Source organism: Sphaeramia orbicularis, chromosome 17 (assembly GCF_902148855.1).
Source record: "Sphaeramia orbicularis chromosome 17, fSphaOr1.1, whole genome shotgun sequence".
NCBI lineage: Eukaryota > Metazoa > Chordata > Actinopteri > Kurtiformes > Apogonidae > Sphaeramia > Sphaeramia orbicularis.
The window spans coordinates 40,991,970-41,008,959 of NC_043973.1; the positions used below are offsets into that span (position 1 = coordinate 40,991,970).

Below are 16,990 nucleotides of genomic sequence, written 5' to 3' on the forward strand. Positions count from 1 at the left end.
AATGAAAATAATAATAATTAAAATTTTAAAAAGAGGGTCATAGCTTGAAGATCAGTGTTTTATGTAAAGCACTTTGAATTGTCTTGTACATGAAATGTGCTTTATAAATAAACCTGCTTTGCCTAAATAAATAAATAAATAAATACAGCTGTCAGATAAATATATTTGACCAAAAAGTACAATATTTAGTGGAGTAGAAGTATAAATGTGTATGAAGTATATGTAAAAGCAGTAGTATTAGTACTTTCAATTTTAATTTAAAAAATCTTCTCTGTTGCCTCTCTGCTCCTTTACTTTAATTTAAAATGCTTGATTATTTGCACTGTATTGTATTTGAATGTTTGTTTGTTTTGTTTTTTTTGCTCTTGCCCTACATATTCCCATGATTTTTGTACTTTATTTTATTTATGTTCATTTGTATCACTATGTTATCCTTCTCATTGAGAGTTTGTATTTTTTCACAAGTTCAATAATTAAAAAAAAAAAGTATTAGTACCTTCAGATACCTGAGTATTTGTTTGATGGTAGTTTGTTTTGTAATATTTGATGACATGAGTGTGTTGAGTTGTGGTGACTCAGCTCTGAACCCTGTTGTTAACACACACACACACACACACACACACACACACACACACACACACACACACACACACACACACACACACACATGTGGTGTTGGTAGATTCCTGTGGACTCCACCCTGATCCTCAGTGTTCCAGGAAATGTTCTCCACTGCTGCTGCTCAACACTGTCTCTCCTCAGCAGGTTGAATCCAAACCTTTACCGAACATCTACACCGAGGAAAGTTGACGTTTCTGACCCACGGAGGGTGCGCGTGGACGCGGAAGTCTCAGCTTAAAAAAAAAAAAAAAAAAAAAAATTACATATTTATTTATTTATTTATTTAATTCATCTGTGGGAATAAACCCGAGCAGAAGCACTCCGATCTCCTTCTTGGTGAGTCGAGCTCTTTCTAACATCATGTTTTTCTTTATGTTAACCCTTAAAACACCCCCTTATGCAGCACAGTTTGTTATAATTTTCATTTATTTAATTTGCGGGGTATTTTTAGTCCCATCCTGTTTGTCATGCGTGTCCCAGACTCACCTGAAAAGGCTTTTTGTGCGTGAACACTGGGTGGAGTGGGTGCAGCGTGTGCTCTGCCCAGTTTAACCCCACCTTGGAAACATTTCAGCAGCTGCACAGACTGAGATCACATGCACTTTCATTTAACACTGACTAAACCACGGCTGTCAAACTCATTCTGGTTCAGTTCCATATTCAGCCCAGTTTGATCTCAAGAGGGCCAGACCAGTAAAATAATGACTTAATAATCTATAAATAATGACAAATCCAAGTTTTTCTTTTTGTTCGAGTAAAAAAAAAAAGAAATTATAAAAATATTTACATTTTACAAAAAAGATGTGAATAACCTGAAAAAACACAAATTTCATTTGAAAAAGTGGTGCAATTTGAACAATATTATGCCTCAACTTATTATTTATACTTGTACATTTACAGACAATGTTACATAAACATTTGGTAACAGGCAGAATATTGTTAAAATTGTGGAGTTTGGAACTAAAATCTGAACAATTTCTGCAATATTCCATCTCTTATTATTAACACAACTACAGATCATAGTGGATCTATAAACGCACCAAACATTTAGTAACAGGCAGAATATTGTTCAAATTGCCCATTTCAGGTTGTTCATCTTTGTTTTTATTTATATATTTATTTGTGTTTTATTGTGAAAGAATAGTTTTGTAAATGTAAATATTTTCACAGTGTAATGTTATTTTTTTCACTTAAATTTTTTCTACATAATTTTTCACAAAGAAAATTTGTAGTTGTCATTATTTATGGGTTATTATGTTGTTATTTTTTACTGGAGATCACATTGGTCTGTATGTGGAACTTGAACCAAAATGATTTGGACAACCCGGACAACTGTTCGGGTTAATTTTTGCACTTTCATCCGGCGGGCCAGATTTGGCCCCCGGGCCGCATGTTTGACACCTGTGGACTAAACAAATAGGTATTTCTGCAAAAAAAAAAAAAAAAAAATCTTCATTATATCATTTGTTTGCAATGTACATGAACAAGTTAGAAAACTAGCAATCTGACTTAAAGCTATTATTAGGCTTTTTAATATGAAATAGTGGCTTTGAGGATCAATGAAAACTCCTAAAAGCATCACAAATACTTCCTTTATATCTAGTTTCAGTTGTTTAGACTCACATTTCCTGATTTCTTACTGCAGTTTCTAATAAGGTGAAAGACATCTACTGACTTTTGGATCAGGGACAGGGCTGATTCATGGTTATCACTATTTTCCTGCTCCAAACTACACTAAAAGGACAAAAGTATTTGGACACATTGAATTCAAGTGTTTCTTTTCTAACAGAGGTCTGGGATACTAAACAATAATGGCGACATAATGTAGTTTGTTGTATTGGTTAGTTTTTTTTTTTAATTGTTAACTTTGCTTCCAAAATGCTTTACTTACTTTCTCTCAACATTGATATACATACTTTCTTGTCCATGACTATGATTTTAAATGTTTTAGCTTAGACCCAGTGCTACTTTTGTGTCAGTTCCCAAATGGATTTTTCTCCATATTTAACATTTTTTAAGTGATTTATCACCATTTATTGTAATATTATCGTCTTTATTTGACTTTTTTTTCAGTGAAAATCAGCTATTTTCCTATTTGTAATTCACTGATCATGTAGATGTTCATAAAAGATCAGATTAAAGTTGAAGATTATTATATTAAAAACAGAGAAAACTGAAGAAAAAGTGGCTTTCAGTAAAATATATCATTAACTGAACATAAACCAAGCGTGTCCATCCACTATCATTGTTCCAACTCCATGGGTTTTACTGGTGAATCAATGTTGTAGAAGATGACAGTGTTTCTGTGGTAAATACGGAGCCTCTGAACGTCCAAATGGGTCATATCTGATGACCATGAAAAGATGACAAACTGTATTTTACACCAATTATTTACATGGATTGATAGAATTAGTGGATCAGCAGGTATTAAACAGTTTAGATCAGTAGATGGTTTATAGGTTAAATAGTACTAAATATTTTTTTCACCTGCATCTGTAAAGGTCGCTGACTACACTATAACACAACAAAACCGACAATAAGAACACAGGTTGTAAATGGTAAATTCTTGTTATGAATATAAATAAATCAGCAATGTGGCGCCCTGGTTTCTCACCCGTAGAGCGTTCAGTTCCAGCCTACCTGTCATTTCCCTGCGTCTCCCAACATTTCCTTTCTCTGTTCATCAAATAATAAGGACATAAAAAAAGCACAGAAATAAACCAACATGGCTACTGCCACACAAAAATAACAAGTCAGTGTGGTTTATTCCCTCCATTGGCTTCAGTGCAGGTGGTAAACCTCTGAATCACTCATCTGACAAGGTGATAAATTACATCTTGAGGGGTGTGGGTCCATTCCTCCTGGCTTGATCAACCTCCACTGCTGCAGAACTGCTTTAAGTTGTTAACCCATTTCTTGTTCACTGAAAAAGGCCTTTTTGTATAATTCTGAAATATATATTATTTTTCAGTTTTGTTTAATCTTACCTTTTTTTTTTTTTTTTTTTTTTTTTTTTTTTACCTCTGGCAGTTCACCGCTTACCTTTGTGCCATTTCAAGCTATTCATTGGACTTGAACTGCTTGAATTTCAATACAAAACTGGAAAAATTGGGGTGTTCTAAAACTTTTGACCGGTAGTGTGTATGTTGTGTTTTGTGGTTCATTTTACTGCTGTAGATGTTCAAAGTTGAGCTCATTTGAAGTAATTTACGTACTGTTGGTATTTAATTGAAGATGAATATTTTAGTTTGGATGTTTTGCCCACACTGCTTTAAAGCTGGTGAGATGATCTACTTCAGCTCTGATATTATGTTGAGGCTGAAACACTGTGGTTCCTGTTACATTTGCTGCTTCATTGTCATGATGACATTTAATGCTAAGTTGTTTTTTTGTGAATTTTCTGGTATGACGAGACACAATGTGTGCAGTGAACAAAGTAAAACAGGAAGTTTTTGCATCTTTAGTTCTGTATTTAAATTAAAGACCAAATAAGGACAAAAAAAAAGATAATGGCTTGCTGTCCATTAAAAGGCAAATTTGTGCTGGCCACACATCTTATTATAGTCATGTTATTCTGCAATCGTCGATCTGAAACACAGCCACAAAGTGCAGAACAGAACAGAACATGGTTTCGTAAAACAACTGAAATGTAATATTTGACATGTTTCTGAGACGATGAAAGGACTGAATCGTGTATTTCACGTTTAGATCAAACATAACACTGTGATTTGTGCATGGAACTCAGATTGCATTTGCTCTATCTTGACCTATGATCGATATCTTTGTCTTCTCAGCTTTTAGTGGCAAGAAATTAAGTGACGGCACTTCAGCGGATTGACTTTTTATTTTCGTTACAGTATGTAATCGGTTGACTTGTATCTGGATTGAAAGAGTAGGAGGTTTGTTGACAAAAAACGGCAGCAGAAATGAATTTTGGCCATTGCGGATTGATGTGCCATAGTTAACTGATCAGAGAAAGAAATTAATTTTATATAACTGGAAAGATTTACCGCTTCATAATGGTTGTTTATCTATTTACTCATTTATTATTCGAGGCTGGACATCAAGAATAATGTTCAGAGTGATGGTAAGTGGCAGGACAGGAGGAGAGTTAAGGAAACAGAAGTAAAAACTTTACAAGTATTATTATAAGTATCCACAATTTGGCCTTTTAAAGCAGTGATTCTAACTATTTGAATTGAATGGATGTCTTTATTGTCATTGTACAGGTACAAAAAAAAAAAAAAAAGTGCAATCATCCAAGGTGCCATAAAAAAAGTATAAATAATGTATATAAAAGAGTATAAAAACTAAAAGATAAAAGAAAAATCCTGATGGCATAAATATCTAAAAAAAAAAAAAAAAAAAAGCAGCATGAAAAAAAACACTGTTACTAGAAGTATAAAAGACACATAAAACATATATTCTGGACAACATTCAGCATTCCACACAATTAATTAATGTCCAGCAGTATTCAGTGCAATTATGGCCAAGGAAGGAAGGAAGGAAGGAAGGAAGGAAGGAAGGAAGGAAGGAAGGAAGGAAGGATGGATGGATGGATGGATGGATGGATGGATGGATTTGCAGCAGCAGGATGAAGGCTGTGTCTTTTATTGTCCAAATTTTTTTTTTTATTTCACTGCAGTTACTGACTAAATATAAGGTGAAAGTCCTCAGTTTTATAATGAGTAGATTTTATTGGATCAAATGAAAAAAGTGGTGTGTTTGGACTCTTATCTTAACCCTTTCATGCACAGTGGTCACTCCAGTGGACAGTTCTTCTCCAGCTGTTCTCTTGTATATTCATGGGTTTTGTTGTTTTAGTTCCATATCAGCCAACACAGTGGACACTTATGCACCATCCCATAATAATACACTGACATTCAGACCATTACTGTAACTGTACTGTTCTAGATAAACCTGATCTGCAGTAACATGTTTGAGTGGAAATCAATTGTTATCTGTTAGGAAAAAAAAGTGTTTTTTTTTTTTTTTTTGCATATTATCACCATGAAAAGAGTAATAACTAGCATTAGAATATGTTAAAATGTGAGAAAACATCAGATTTTATTTTATTTCATTGTTTTCATATCACTTTCTGATACTGGGTTTTAAACACATTTCTTTACTTCAAAAATTAAATGCATGGACATTTTTGTAACTCCATGAAAAAAAAAAAAAAAAAACCTTGATCACATTGTTTTATTCATGCCTATGGAGGAATAAAAACACTCAAGAAAAAAATCTTAACTAAGGTTCTCATAATTAATGCATGAACGGGTTAAAGGTTCAATTTGTAACTTTCTCATCCGCTCATATGAAGTTTGTGTCTCTTTCGGCTGTTTATTAATGTTAGCGACTCCGTTTGTAGGTTTATTTCTGCTTTGTTGCCTAAGTCCATGAAATTATGGATGACTTCTATGCTGTGGATTTGTTAGTTTCTGTAAAAGTCCTTCCCCTTGTTCATGGGTTCTTCAGTTCCGCTTTTATGCTGCTACAGGGGCAACGGCGTTCACACTAGCGACTATTTTACTGCATAAAAACCCAAATGCTAAAGCTGCACAACTAATAAAACCACTATGTTAGCCTCGTCAGTTTTATTCAGTTTAACTTTAGTTTAAAAATCATAAAACATGACTGTTTCAATCATGTGCATAATTATTGAAAGGAGGAACTGTGATGCTATCTATCAGTTTCTGAACTGTTATTTTGACGCCTGTAGTTTGCAGTTTGGTGTTGAAATGTTGGCCTTTGGAAGCCAGACGTGACCTCGCTCCTTTATCTCGAGGCACTTCACAACTTCAAGTCAAGGCCTCAAAAGGATTATACGAGGAGGAAACCAAACAAAACCTCCAAGAGCAAGTTCAGTGTGACAGTTCGGAGGAAAAAAAACATATTTTTTCAGACCACAAGTAGGCGGCCATCTACCACAACCGGTTGGGGTGAGTGGAAAGAGTAGAAACAAAAGAAAAGAAAAGAGAAAGAGCAACAAACAACACAAACACTGGATGACGCAGAAAAACACTAAACCAGAGAAACCTGCGGAAAGAAAGATGTAGAAAGAGGACAGGAAGAAGAAAAAATAAACATGGGACAAGAGAGAATCAAGTGTCGTTAAATATAATATTCACTTTTGAACTTTCACTTTTGATTCTTTTGAACTTTTTTTTTTTTTTAACCCTTAAAGACCCAGCACTACTTCTGTGGCAGTTCTCAAATGAATTTTTCTTTATTTTGACCCTTTCTTAAGTGATTTATCACCATTTATTATAATATTATCCACTGTATTTTGTGTAAATTGTGTATTTTCCTGTATTTAATTCACTGATCATGTAGATGTTAATTAAAGCTCAGATTTAAGTTGAGGTTATTATATTAGAAACAGAGAAAACTGAAGAAAAAGTGACTTTTTTAGAAAAGATATCAATAACTTAAAACCAAGTGTCTCCATCCACTGTCATTGATCCAACTCCATGGGTTTTATGAATGAATGTTGCAGAAGATGACGATGTTTCCATGGTAACTACAGAGCCTCTGAACGTCCAAATGGATCATATCTGAAGACCATGAAATGACAACAAACTGCATTTTACACCAATTATTTACATGGATTGATAGGATTAGTGGATCAGAAGTTATTAAACATTATAGATCAGTGGATGGTTTTGGTCGTTTGTGAATGTTTGGGTCTTTATGGGTTAAACAACTTTTTTATTCCTAGATTTCCCATGATTCTTTGAGAAAGAGGATCACCAAAACCAACAAATTAGAAGTCCATTGTGTGTTTGGTGACACTATGGAGTGTTAAAAAAAATGCATGTCTGAACACTAGTACTTGTATTTTCTTTGTTTTTTTCACTTTATATACAAGTTAAAGTTTGCATGTATGACTTGGAGAAGAATACATAACTTGACATTAGCACTGATGCTAACTCTGACATATTTACATGTTTATACTGAAATGAAATGTATAAATGTGTTCATTAATGTGCACTGCCCCACCTAAATAAAGATACATACATACATACATACAACATCATTAGTAATATATGTATTTGCCTTCATGTAAATATTGCAAAATTATTTATAAAAATCCCAATTCGACCGTTCATCAAATCATGCAGCTGTAACAGACTCAAAACAAACTTCACATTATTGAGCACATGCACACTCGTCACTTATTGAACCTTTTAAATCAGGTTCTAAAGTGTCCAAGTGAAGTCAAACCTTCAACAGTCTCAATAAAAACAGTAAAGTGTCAGGTTTGCAAAACCGGTTTTCATAGTTTTTATCTTCTTGAGGATATTTTTGGTAACACACCTCAGACCTCTGCCAGTGATGTGTAGAGATATTTGAGGAATTATAGTTTGTGCTTTAAACACTAACACTGACTCAAAACCATGTGATGAATTATAATTATAAGGTGTGCGAACTCAACTAACACTTACAGCCTGAGTCACGTTTTACAACAGGCAGTGTGGCTTCTATACATGTACAAATACTTCAGTTCTGGACTTCAGTAGATTTTTTTATGTGTCTATACTTAAATATTTATTTTCCTTTTGACTGCTTATTATTGCTGCGTATATTTTAATACAAATATGTGTACTTTCTACTGTTTACATTCTCAAAACAGCCTTATTACTTTAGTTATACTGCAGGGGTGTCAAACTCATTTTAGTTCAGGGGCCACATTCAACTAAATTTGATCTGCAGTGGGCCGAACCAGTAAAATAATAACAGAATAATATATAAATAATGTCAACTCCAAACTTTTCTCTGTTTTAGAGTGAAACAAGTAAATTTACTTTATGAAAAGGTTTACATCAACAAACCATCCTTTCAAAAGATGTGAATAACCTGAACAAACTGAAAAAATAAGTGTAATTTTAACAATATTCTGCCTCAGTTTATCATTTACACATGTACATTATAATTTACAGATCACAGTGGATCTACAAACACACAAAACATTTAGTAACAGGCAGAATATTGTTTATAATTACACTTACTTCTCTTAAGACATTTCAGGTTCATATTTGTTCAGGTTATTCACATTTTTTGTGAAATTATACTTTGTTTTCGTGTAAATACATGAAAATATTTACATTTACAAAGAAAAATTTGGAGTTGTCATTATTTATATGTTATTATGATAGTATTTTACTGGTCCTGCCCGCTTGAGATTGAATTGGTCTGAATGTGGAACCTGAACTAAAAGGATTGTTAATATCTTAGTGTAATTTTTGCATTTCACAAATTCATCCCAAGGGCCGGACTGGACCCTTTGGTGGGCTGGATTTGGCCCCCGGGGCCGCATGTTAGACACCTGTATTTTAGTGCATTTGAAGAGAATTAAGAATTTTTTTTTTTTTTTTAATTTTGTCATTGTATTCAAACATCTAGACTGTTTTCAACCTAAATGGATGAGACAATAACACATGGAAACATTACAGTTTGTATTTCATTGATGCTTAAAAAAAAATCGCTGAGAAACCACTTATAGTCGAATAAAGTGACCAAGTGATAAAAGTCAGAAGGACTGATATCAACACAGATAGTAATGAACAGAATGGAGTTTGATGCCATTTTGCACCAATTAATTACATGGATTGATACGATTAGTGGATCAGCAGTGATTTACCTTTTTATATCAGGGTGCTTCTATGAAACTGGGTTCATTTTGGAATCTGGCACTTTTCCAGCTTTTTTAGACTCAATAATAAAAGGTAAATTTAGACATATTTCCCCCCAGGATGTATTTAATGATGACCTCAGATAAATACAAAAAAATTACAGTCTTGCTCTGAGCCATCCCAAAATTTATGAATTTTTAGTAAAATATTGGGGCCAAAAATAGGACCAAAATTGGGACATGAAAAGCTACCAAAGTGTCAGTGCATTTGATCTGGAAAACATGGCTGTAAATGGTCTTATATGCCACTATAAATAAAGACACTGTTAAATTTGAAGATCCTAGTGGTTTTTCTCACCCAGACATGTGGGTTTTTCATGAATCTCAGTCTCATTCCAGGTTTTGTATGTAACCCATTGTGTCCACTGGCGTTACGTGTCAGAACCTGTCCAGTTAAACAGAAATAAATGGCGAATGATTTTGCAACAGCGGTCCTTTTTGTGAAACACTCTGCCTTGCATAATTAGTTCCATTCCCAAAGCGTACCTGTAAAAGAATAAAGAGATATTCCACAAAATAGTAGCGAGTAATTTTCATGTCCTATTTTGACCGTGTTACATGCAGATTTTTGTATTAAATATAATGTAAAATAATATAAAAATGTGTTTTGTCTGAAAAATAGTTTCTCTTTTATCTCAGTAAATTATTTATTTTTAAAATAGACCCAAAGTGCTTCCAAACTTGCTTCATAACATTAGTCTACATCTGGTTTGAACTTTTAGCCCCTGGGACCAGTTTCATAGAAGCACCCATCAGTAAATGATTTTGTTCATTGGTGGATGTTTGGGTCTGTATGGGTTAAAAAATCCTAAAGGGACCACTAAAGGGAGTAGTGAGTCACTCTGCCGGTCTCACATGGCGAGGAAAATAACACCTGAATGCCTTTGATCAAAGTGTCTGAAAGTGACCAGATGGGGATGAGAACCATTAAGAAACAACGTTTACAGTTTAGGAGACTGACAGAGTTTTAACAGCTAGAAGCACTGTTGTTGTTTTCTCCACTGGACACAACTCTAAATGAAAAGAATGGAGTTTGATGTTCGAAATGGCAGTGTTTCTACACGGGTGAGTTTATTTTTGAGGCTTATGAAGGTTTAAAGTTATTATGGGATGTTATTATCATTGCTAAGTTACTGTTTGTTGATCCACAGTTCAGACTAAACTGTGACAGTTCTGAACTTGTTTGTTGGATTCCAAACAGATCTTTAGTGCAGCTACTGACAACACAAACCATACAGAAAATGTAGGTGACATGTGGTTTTACTGTGGCTGTTTTCAGTCTAAAAACGGAACTAAGCTAACGGAACTATAATGTAAACCAGAGGCGTCAAACTCATTTCAGTTCCGGGGCCACATTCAGTTCAATATGATCTGAAGTGGGCTGAACCAGTAAAATAATAACAGTGAAAAAAGTACATTTATATTATAAAAATATCTACGTAGTCAAAGTTTCCTTAAAAAATGTGAATAACATGAACAACCTGAGATGTCTTCAGAAAATAACTGCAGTGCTTATCATTTACACATGTACATTACAACGTCTAAATCACAGTGGATCTGAAAATACACAAAACTTTAATTAACAGGCAGAATACTGTTCAAATTACACTTACTTCTTTTAAGATATTTCAGGTTGTTCATATTTTGTTAAGGTTATTCTCATTTTTATGAAAGGATCATTTGTAAATGTAAACATTTTCATGGAAATTTACTGTTTTTTGCACTAAAACAACGAGAAAAAATTGTAGTTGTCATTATTTATAGGTTATTATACTATTTTTTTACTGGTCCGGCCCAATTGAGATTATATTGGTCTGTACGAGGCCCTGGAACTAAAGTGATTTATAATATCTTCAGTGTAATTGTTGCATTTTACAAATTCATCCCACAGGCCAGATTGGACCCTTTGGCGGGCCGGTTTTGGCCCATAGGCCGTATATTTGACACCTGTGATGTAAACTATCAGCTGATATAACCTGTGTTAGTTTGACCAACCGTCAAAATAAGCATCTATGAGTTTTAGTTTGAATTGAATTGAAGAACTTGATGATACTATAATACAGATGTGTGTAAACGATAACTTTTGTACTTTATTCAGTCTGTGGATACATAGCATTGATTTATGGGTGGTTTTGATTATCCTGTGTCTTGCAGTGACTTTCCCTTGTTGTGAGTTTGGAATATCAATACTACACACTTTAACTCAGGGGTGTCAAACTCATTTTAGTTCAGGGGTCACATACAGTCTAATATAATCTCACGTGGGCCAGACCAGTAAAATAATAACAGTAAAAAAAGTAAAATTACCATAATACCCGGACTATAAGCTCTGCTACTTTTTTCCACACGCTGTGAACCTGCGGCTCAAAAATGATGCGGCTAATTTATGTTTTCTGGGCTAACGATTGATCCGGCTGTCGAAGAAGGAAATAGAGCTGCTGCACGTAAGCTTGGCATCAATGAATCAATGGTGAGACATTGGAGACGGGGTGGGTGTGGTTTATAGTCAGGTGTGGCCAATAGTCCGGAAAGTACGGTACATGATGAAAATGTGTGCGTCTACAACTTATCCTTTAAAAAATTTAAATAACAATAATAACCTGAAAATTCTGGAGAAAAATAGGTGCAATATTATCAATATTATGCCTCCAATATTATGCCTTTACACTAGAGGGAAAATTTGGAGTTATTATGGTAATATTTTACTAATCCAGCCCACTTGAGACAAAAATAGGCCTTTAAATGGGCCCGTAAACTAAAATGATTAATTGTTAAGATCTTCAGTGTAATTTGTTCATTTCACAAATCCATCCCACGGGCCGGATTGGACCCTTTTGTGGGCCGGTGTTGACCCCCGGGCCGCATGTTTGACACCCCTGCTTTAAATAGATGACACTTTTTCACTGTGTTCAAGTGTCCATCTGTTGTCTGATTTCTCTTCTACATGTGTTAAGTCGCTGTGTCTGTCATGTATGATGTGGACTGTTCTGTACATGTATAAACTCAGTCTTGAAGTTGAGAAGACACTGAAGTAACAAGCTGTTTGGAAAATGTAAGGACTGTAAAATACAGATATTTGTGGAAGTAGAAGTAAAACTCATCATAACAGTAAACACTTAAAGAACAGATACCTAAAGTACATTTTTCAAGTAAAAACAAAACCCCAATCTCACGACTTAAGGTTCGTTTTGTCTATTTTCTATGTTTAGATTTAATGAACCCAAAGCAGGGACTGGAGTTTTTTTTCAACGGGATGAAAATGACATAAAAGACTAAACAGAGTGAGTCGAGGGTAAAAGGCAACAAAATGTTTGAGTTCTGCTGCTCAGATTGAAAACTGATTTTCACATTCCAGTGGCTACGGGCAGAGTACATGGCGCTGAATTTGCTGGTCATTTATGTACAAAAAAACCTCGATTATGAGCATCATTACTTGCCTCAAAATAGTTATTTAAGTTGCAAAAACAGGCATACAATCAGGGTCATAAGTGTTTAAACAGTGGCACACATTATGTAGTTAACTGAAACAAGCAAGATGTGATAGAAGTGTGGATTTTTAGCTTTAATTCAATGGATTAAAGAAAAAAATTGAATAATCCATTTAGACATTAGAACTATCTTAAGCACAGTTCCTTGATTTTCAGAGGCTCGATAAGCTGGAGATAATCTATGATTCTAAAGGCATTTATGTGAAATACAAACCTGCAGAGCTGCTGGACATGGTAGTTTACTGATGTTATTTCTGCTTGAAAAGGGCAATATGAATGATCAATAAAGTGTCCTATAGGGAAAACACAAATCTTTTTTTTTTTTTTTTTTTAATCAAGTTAAAAGCTTTAAAGTTTAGCGACTTAGTCCACTTTAAAAAAAGCACAATTTATGTTCAAAATAAAAAAATAATCAGTTGCCTGTTCATATTCAGAGCTTGTTTAAAATGTGGGAAAGTGTTTATAATTTCAGAGGAAGTCGTGTTCAAAAAAACCTTATGTTTGAACAAATATGAAGCAATTTGGTCTTTTCTGTTGTTGGAATAAATGTTTAGAACAAGTTAAATTCTGAGTTAAAAGACTGTACAAAGTTGTTTATGATTAAAACTATGTTTAAAACAAATGTCATGAAAATATATGAAGAATGGGAATGTTGACTCAAACTATTGAATTGTTGTTGCTATTGTTACTAAGCAAAAAGCATTGGCAGCTATTTTATTTCTTTTGTTGATATGAATAGGGGGGTAGGCAGAATAAGCTTAATCTTCAGTTTATTCCTTTTCAGACACTTTTTTCAAACTTTTTATCTTGCATAAATATATAATGCTGGTATGGAAGAGGATTAGGGCCACTGGGGAAAAAAAAAGAAGGTCAAATATGTTTTTTTATTATTATTGTTCTGTGAAAAAAAGTCAAAATAATCTCAGAATTCTGACTTTTTGCTCAGAATTCTGATGTGAATCTCAGAATTCTGACTTTTTTTTTCTCAGAATAATTATAAAAAAAAAATAATATATAGGACCTTAATTTTTTTTCCAGTGGCACTAATCCTCTCCTTTATACTTGAAATGTCTGAATAAACACAATTAAACTTATGTGAATGTAATGATTAGTTTACTTTTTTCTTTTCTTTTACCTCTTTTACATTATAGAGAAAGCCTATTTTATTTGACATTAGAAGGTTTTAGTATTCAGATAGGCCTGGTTTAACTTTTATTGTTGCGCTTTTTCACTTTTACTTGTGTGAATCAGCACTTTTAGTCTTTGTTTCTACCACTATCTGGAGTAAAGGATGTGTGTTCTGTTACATAGACCTTAAATCCTGTCCTGTCTGTGATCAGCTCTGTCTGTGTCGCTGCTGATACTCTTTTTCCGTTCAGTGTTTTCTGTCCGGTTGCTTAGAGCCCGAGATGTGATGTAATGGCATCATGAGGTGGAGCCTGCTCATGAATTCCTTTACTGTGCGTATTCCCCTAAATGTCCCACTGAAAACAGAGCACAGAGGACACTCGGCGTTACCTAAATAACTGAAAAAAAAGGAGCATAATTAAAAACACAGGTTTGTTTTCTCCAGTTTAGCGTCTGCTATAGAGTAGGAGACTGAATGCATTATGTGCACAGTGTAAATCCACTTGGAGAGAGAAGTGTTTAGAGCCATAAGGATTTAATTTTGTTGTAGAGCACTTAAAGTATAAAGTATCCTGTAACATTACTACAGCTGTGAGAACACATTGCCTACATATGTATGTGTGTGTGTGTGTGTGTGTGTGTGTGTGTGTGTGATGGTTATTATTAGAAATTTCCGTCACAGATACATGTGGTTGTTCCTCAGACTCTTGTGGGTTTTATTTAACGACATTCTTGAGCTGAACCGTATGTTCACTGCAGCCTGATAAACCAGGCTGAACCAGTGTTCACAAGCTGCTTTCCTTTTTTTGGGGTTGAGGTTTTTTTTTTCCTTTCCTGTCAGAGTGGATGTAATTATGCAGACAATCACATATAAGCAGCTGCTTAGAGAACAGGCCTGAAGCCACTCAGTCATGCAGACTGCTTCCTGTTTGTAACAACACATATGGCTGGTTTAGGTTAGATGTGTATGGCTTAAAGTCAGTTAAATTAATCCTTTAAAGTACTTTTAAAGTCAGTGAAATTAATCCTTTAAAGTACTTGCAAACAAAAAAAAGCAATGGAACAATGTTTTCTTTATATTTTTATGTCCTCAGAAGTGGAAATAGTTGCGTTTTCATTGAAATTCTTACTGAACTTTTGGAAAGTCAGCAAAAGTAAATGCTAAATTTGCAGTTCAGTTCATGTCAGACAGTTTTATTAATCACTCTAATTTCACATGGCTTTAGTGAGGTCAACATACCTAAACTTTCCTCCTGTTTTAACTCTTAAAATGAATTCTCTTGTCATTGTTACTTGTGGGTCCTGGCTCTAAGTTTGGGAAACACAGCTTCAGTATTTTGTAAATGTTTAGATCCTGTTCTGTATCATTATTATACTCAGGGTTTAGGGTTGGACGTAGTGTTTTGTATAATAACAGACAACCGGAGCTGTTGATTGAACAGTTAAATAGACTTAAAATGTATTTACTCAAAAACCTGACGTCAATTTTAATGTTTGCTCCCTGAAATGAACCTTTGGTCTGGGTCATATAACATTGTTTCTGCAGATCTTCATCTTTCTTTGCTGTTTCCATTTGTCATTTCTTTCTCTTGTATTAACTCATAAAGACCCAGAGTTACTTTTGTGTCATTTCCAAATTAATTTTTCTCTATATTTAAGTTTTCTTAAGTGATTTATCACCAATTATTATTATTTTATCCCTTGTATTTTGCTTCTTTTTCAGTGAAAATAATGTATTTTCCTATATTTAATTCACTGACCATGTAGATGTTTATAAAAGCTCGAGTAAAGTTGAGGGTTATTATATAAGAAACAGAAAACTGAAGAAAAAATGACTTTTTCAGTGAAATCTATCATTAACAGAGCAGAAACCAAGTGTGTCCATCCACTGTCATTGATCCAACTCCATGGGTTTTACCGGTGAATCAATGTTGTTGAAGATGACAGTGTTTCCACGGTAACTACAGAGCCTCTGAACGTCCAAATGGGTCATATCTGATGACCATGAAAAGACGACAAACTGTATTTTACACCAAATATTTCAATATATTAATAAGTTTAGTGGTTCAGAAGTTATTAAGCATTTTAGCTCAGTAGATGGTTGTGGTTTCTGGTGGCTGTTTGGGTCTTTATGGGTTAATTCAGTGGGTGTTCTGGTCTTGTATTGCTCAACACATAAACGCACATTATCAGTCATTAAATCAGTTTGTATCACACTTACTCACATTTGACTTCTTTTATTGAATCATTAACTTCTCCACCTCTCCCAGCCATAAACATGTCATTTTTTTTGTATTTTTTTTTTTATAGTATTTCAAGATTTTTTGCTCTGCCACTTGGGTTTTCAATGTGTATATTGAAAATGCAAACAGTTACAATAGAAACACACCTAAAGTTGTTGTTTTAACAAACCCCTACCAAACAGTTTAACAGCCTGTAAAGGTTTAAGGCAACCATTAGCATCAGCGACTTGTGTCATATTATAGTTTTTGCTCTTATTTTGGACAGAATTCCTAATAGGTTGTTTGCATGGCTAAAGAAAATGGGTATTTCAGTTTACCTGTAGCGATGCAGTCAGGTTTTCTACTAGGGGTGTTAGAAAATATCGGTTCTGCAATATATCACGATATTTCATTTCACAATAGTGTATCGTTATTAAAAAGTACTGCATCGATATTTTTAGGTATTTATTCAAATGCAGATATTGCAGAGGTTCATTTTTGTTTTTTGTTTTTCTTTCTTGTTTATATTTGATGTTGTGACATTAGTTATGAACTAATAGAATATGAACATTTGAACAGGATCTTAAACTGTAATGTCTGTAAAACATAATATAAGTTTTAACAGAGGAATATTTTGTGATATGACATTAGATCCTGTTCTGATCAAATAAAAATGTGTTCAGTATTTGTGCATATCTCTGGTGTAATTAAATTCTTTCAGGAGATAATCTTTTACAAAAAGAAACAAAACCAAAAAAAAAAGTTGCTATTTTAACAGTATCATGATATATCGTGATATATCGTGATCCTAGTATTGTGATTTGTATCATATCTTC

At 34.0% G+C, this 16,990-nt stretch overlaps 1 protein-coding gene and 1 long non-coding RNA gene across 2 annotated transcripts in view; one reads left to right on the plus strand and one right to left on the minus strand.

Annotated features, from left to right (window-relative positions):
- LOC115436768 (uncharacterized) overlaps positions 1-5,493 on the minus strand; it is a 26,376-nt gene extending 20,883 nt beyond the window's left edge. The window contains exon 1 of the long non-coding RNA XR_003937870.1: positions 5,481-5,493. This is a non-coding gene — a long non-coding RNA (uncharacterized LOC115436768). The remainder of the gene's footprint in view (positions 1-5,480) is intronic.
- The window catches only part of tmbim1a (transmembrane BAX inhibitor motif containing 1a), a 36,173-nt gene continuing 19,870 nt past the window's right edge, over positions 688-16,990 (plus strand). Inside the window, exon 1 of the mRNA XM_030159688.1 lies at positions 688-957. The gene's annotated coding sequence lies outside the window, so the exon portion shown is untranslated. The remainder of the gene's footprint in view (positions 958-16,990) is intronic.